This window comes from Mustela nivalis, assembly GCF_964662115.1.
Source record: "Mustela nivalis genome assembly, chromosome: 12".
NCBI lineage: Eukaryota > Metazoa > Chordata > Mammalia > Carnivora > Mustelidae > Mustela > Mustela nivalis.
The window spans coordinates 11,750,813-11,756,673 of NC_139031.1; positions in this window are offsets into that span (position 1 = coordinate 11,750,813).

The window sequence follows — 5,861 nt, forward strand, 5'->3', positions numbered from 1 at the left end:
GGTCATAATCCCAGGGTCCTGGGATCGAGCCCCACATCAGGCTCTCTCCTTGGCAGAAAGCCTGCTTCCTCCTCTCTCTCTCTCTCTCTGCCTGCCTCTCTGTCTACTTGTGATCTCTCTGTGTCAAAAAAATAAATAAAATATTTTTTAAAAGTTTTATAAATAAAATACAGTTGAGATAGAAATTTATTTCCATAATTTGGGTAGCAAAAAAAAGGTGATGTGCTTCTTAGGGATTTAATATCAAGTAATAATTTCAATTTATTGTATACTTATGTGTCAGATGTTTTACATTGGTTATCTCATTCAACCACTATAACAATCCTGTTCCTAAAATAGTATCTAATAGTATCTAACATTTATGCCATCTTTTAAGAACTAGATATGTAACATGTAATATATAATCTGCAGCTAGTCTGTGTGGGAACAGTAGAATTATCTGGATTTTAATAAATAAGGAAAGTGAAATAGAGGTTATATAATATAACCAAGATTCTCATAAGTTGTAAGTAATAAATCCAGGAGGCAAATGCCAGCAGCCTAACTCCATAGCTTGAGCCCTTAGTCACTAGTTATTATTATTGCTCTTTTTGGAATGACAAAACTGAGGTTTAGAGGGTTTAAATAATTTACCCCAGCAAACGGTTAATCATTTTTTTCTTTTTCTTTTTTTTTTTTAATGATCAGTTATCCAGCATATAGTACGTCACAAGCTTTTGATGTATTGTTCAACAATCCAACCACAATGAGATACCACCTTACACCAGTTAGAATGACTGAAATTAACAAGGGAGGAAACAAGTGTTGGCGAGGATGTGGAAAAGGGGAACCCTCTTACACTGTTGGTGGGAATGCAAGCTGGTATAGCCACTCTGGAAAAGAGTATGGAGGTTCCTCAAGAAATTAAAAATAGAGCTACACTATGACCCAGTGATTGTACTTCTAGGTATTTACCCCAAAGGTACAGATGTAGTGAAAAGAAGGGGCACATGCAGCCCAATGTTCATAGCAGCAATGTCCACAATAGCCGAACTGTGGAAGTAGATGAGATGCCCTTCAACAGCAAAATGGATAAAGAAGATGTGGTGCATATACACAATGGAATATTACTCAGCCATCAGAAAGAATGAATACCTACCATTTGCATCAACATGGATGGAACTGGAGGGGATTGTGCTAAGTGAAATAAGTCAAGCAGAGAGAGACAATTATCATATGGGGTTTTTTTTGTTCTTGTTATTTTATTTTTTCAGTGTAACAGTATTCATTATTTTTGCACCACACCCAGTGCTCCATGCAATCTGTGCCCTCTATAATACCCACCACCTGGTACCCCGACCTCCCACCCCCCGCCCCTTCAAAACCCTCAGATTGTTTTTCAGAGTCCATAGTCTTTCATGGTTCACCTCCCCTTCCAATTTCCCTCAACTCTCTTCTCCTCTCCATCTCCCTTTGTCCTCCATGCTATTTGTTATGCTCCACAAATAAGTGAAACCATATGATAATTGACTCTCTCTGCTTGACTTATTTCATTCAACATAATCTCTTCCAGTCCCGTCCATGTTTCTACAAAAGTTGGGTATTCGTCCTTTCTGATGGAGGCATAATACTCCATAGTGTATATGGACCACATCTTCCTTATCCCTTCGTCTGTTGAAGGGCATCTTGGTTCTTTCCACAGTTTGGCGACCGTGGCCATTGCTGCTATAAACATTGGGGTACAAATGGCCCTTCTTTTCACTACATCTGTATCTTTGGGGTAAATACCCAGTAGTGCAATATGGCTTTACTCATATGTGGAACATAAGGAATGGAGGGAAGGCCCACAGGAGAAGGGAAGGAAAACTGAATGGGAAGAAATCGGAGAGGGAGAAAAACCATGAGACAGTCTAGGCTCTAGGAACCAAACTGTGGATGACAGAAGGAGGGAGGTGGGGGGATGAGGTGACCAGGTGATGAGCATTAAGGAGGGCACATGTTGGGATGAGCACAGAGTATTATATGCAACTAATGAATCACTGAACACTACAACAAAAACTTACACTGTACTATAAGCTCGCTAACTCAATGTAATTTTAAAAACTTAAAAAATAATTCCATCTCTAAATAAAGAAACTATGAAGTATAAATTACTTAATACATAAATAGATAAATTAGAAGTCTCTTTGACATCTTCCCAACCACTCAGATCCACCAGCAATGAGTGTTGTGGGAAGAAGACATGGGGTAGAGGTGGCAAAAAAAAAATAAGACTCCCAGGCCTTTGTAGTGCTAGTATTATCAGAACAGTGATAGTCCCTGGACCAGAGCTGGTTCCTGAACTGTTTGTTACTGTTCTGTGAAAAGAACATTACAAACCTGAAAGTAGATATTTAGAAACATTTACAGCAATCTGGCTTGGTATGAGATCCAGATGCAAATCCAAGGGCTGCTGCTGACTGATTTTGAACAAACCCATCCCTGAACTTCAGATGCCTTATTAGAATAAACATGGTCCTTTCAAGGCAGAGGCAAGGATTAAAGACCTGCCATGATTTGAAAGTTACAAAACCAGGGCAATGAGGGTGTGAAGTAGAAGCGAGGCAAGGAATCACGAGAGACTATGGACTCTGAAAAACAATCTGAGGGGTTTGAAGTGGCGGGGGGTGGGAGGTTGCGGTACCAGGTGGTGGGTATTATAGAGGGCATGGATTGCATGGAGCACTGGGTGTGGTGAAAAAATAATGAATACTGTTTTTCTGAAAATAAATAAATTGAAAAAAATTAAAAAAAAAAAAAAAGAAGCAAGGCAAGGAGAGACAGGAAGCAAAGCTATAGGGAGAGGTGTGAGACAAACCCACACGTCAGAGCAGCCTACAGGAGAGTGAGAACAGTGGGAGTTTATCTGGGTGGCTCCCGCTTCTCATTTCTCTTTGGTCAAGGCTCATGCCCCAGATTACAACCACTCTGAATTCATGAGGATACCATCTTCCTCTCAACAGTCACTCAGAAAGCCCAAACTAAGGCCTGAAAGCGTGCCTTTGTATACAAGTTTTTTAAAGTAGTGTGGCAACGTGGCGTGGATAGGCTCAGTTTATGGACGTGAGAGCTATTCATGCTCAGAGCTTCAGCCCGGCTTCCAGCCAGTTTGCAGAGCTCTGTGAAGGTGGTAGCAGTATGACCAAGAAGACAGGAAAAGCCTTTGAAAACAAAGGAGCAGTTGAGAATATCTGAGGAGATGCAGAATGCTTATGTCTGATAAAAATGACTCCACACATATTCCATGAAAATTAATAAGAATGAATATATGAAACACTTAGCACACATTGGTCTAGATTGATGACAGAGACAGAAGGAACTTTGGAAACTGTTATCAACTGAGATATTTTTAACTATAGCAATGGAAAGCCCAATTCAAGTCGTCTTAAACACTGAAAGAAATTGCATAGTGGATCATAGAACTAAAAACATCCAGAGAGAAGACTTAAATTCTGGAATGGTTTTATCAGGACTTCAGTTACATTTCTGGGCAATTCTCTTACTTTGACCACCTATGTGGATGCACTTCATCCTCAGGCAGCTTCCCTGATGGCTGCCAAGTGACACCAGCAACTCTGATCAGTCTCATTCACCTGCCACACTGCCCAAAACAAGGCTTCAACAATAGCTCATTACGTTATCTCAACACCGAATTTGGGGGACTGATGTTTAATAAGCCAAACTGCCTCATGTATCCATCCCCAAACCAAACTCAGGGAGTTCACTGATAAGTTTAAATCAGTGCAGACCATACCCCAGAGAATGATGTGACCTTACAGAGGAGGGGTGGAGTGGATGCTGGGAGGGCAGTCACAGTGTCCACCACCAAGATGATCAAGTCTAACTCTTTTGTTTTACAGATAAAGCAAATCTAAAAAACAAAGCTCATTGATTTTCCAAATTTACAGTTTGTCAATCCTAGGCTAAGAATTGAAGCACAGTCTACGGAAACTGAGTATGAACCCCCTACATATTTCCAAAGAAGGACGTGGCCTGAGGAAGAAAAGCTGAGATGTCAGAAGCATATAAATCATTGGCAAGTATGTGGTTATAAATATGGTGGGCTTACAAGAGCTTACCCAGGGAACCAATGGAAATGAAGACCCATAATCACACTGAGGGATAAATAAAAGCCAAATTGTAACATATACACATGAGTCTAGAAGAGACCTTTGAAGTACTATATAAAAAAATTATGTACCCAAGAGGTGATCCCTATCCTCCTGATCTGAAGGTGAGAAATGACTGAAACACAAGGTTGGAGACAGGACAGGGAACCAGAGTACAGAGAAAAGCCATCCACTTGACCAAATAGGGCAAGCATTCCTGTTCCCATAGATGTGTTCTGCAATTACGATACTGAAATTTGAAGCTTGGTTGTAAGGATCCATTTAAATGAAAAGTACTTAAACTACAGAGAAAGTCATGGAACATTAGCCCTAGCCCATGCAAACAGAAAAAGGAACCAAAATAAAAGTGAGCAGTTGTTGGTGGGCATATCAGGAGAGGCAGGTGGATGTGATACCTGAAATTCTTAGTAGACTAACTTAAAATGGAGAATAGTTAAAAAAAAGAAAAGAAAAGATAAAAGCAAGAAAAAACAGAAAAGAAAGGAGAAAAAGAGAAAACTTTGGAATCAATCATACACAGGATTAGAGTTTAGGTTAGGTGAAATTGATAGGATAATTAACAAAATATTCACACAATCCAAAAATTAGTAGTATGATAAACAGTCCTGGCTCAGTTAGATACACAGATGGTGATGAGATAATGATTAGATTGATAGATGATAGCTAGATGATAGATAGATAGATAGATAGATGATAAATAGATAGAAGATAAGACAGACAACTGGATAGACAGACTTACCTTTTCTTTTTCAAATTGAGGAATGAGATGAGAAAGAGAAGGTAATTCATACATAAAAAACTCAAGTCCAGAAGATATAAAGTAAACAGACCTTAAAATTGAAGAGTTTATGACCCAATCAATAACAAAAGGCTTGTCTTAAAACACCTGACTCAGCCTAGAACAATGGCAGTGGCATGGAGAAAGTGAGGTCTGTATACAAGCCTGAGGCCTCAGGGTAGGTTGTTAGGAAGGACTCAGGACTCAGGGCAGGTTGTTAGGAAGATCATCCCAGTAAAAAGTTTACCTGCAACTAGTTCAATTGGCTGATGACAATACACAACCTGGCATATGGCAAGGATGAAAAGGATTGTTAGCAACCAGGAATTAGTCGGAATTAACTAGGCAATAAAAGGGCGAAAGAGGTGGAAACGGTCAAAATTAGTAATGGCTGCTAATTCCTACACTGTTCCTCTGCATACGAAGCACTTCCCACATTATCTCGAGCCCCATGAGAGTCTTAAAAAGAAAAATGTTTTGGTTTTGTGACCCTGTAAACACAGGTAACTTAATCAACTGGGTAGCGATTTGAATTATCATAAATCCCAGTATTTCATAGCATGGGGTAAAAGGTAAAACAAAAATGCATTTCACATTTCAGAGATAAATTTCTTGGATGTTGAATATTTTATATGAAAATGGATAGGCTTTAGTTTAAAATCAGTTTAATCTCTCAGAGATTAATGAAAAACAGCATATGGAAAACAGATTTTTGGAATGACAAGCGTCTTATGAGTATGCTTGTGGATGAAAGTGTGCGCTCATAAGTGTGTGCACTGTACAGAATGTGTATTCAGAGGCATGTACGAATGGCAGGATCCTCATGAACTCCACCACTTTGTACCCTCTAAGCAAGCATGTGTGATTTTAAATAAAAAGCAGTAAACCAGAACGAAAATGTATTAAAAAAAATTCTTATGAATATGCATTGCAGC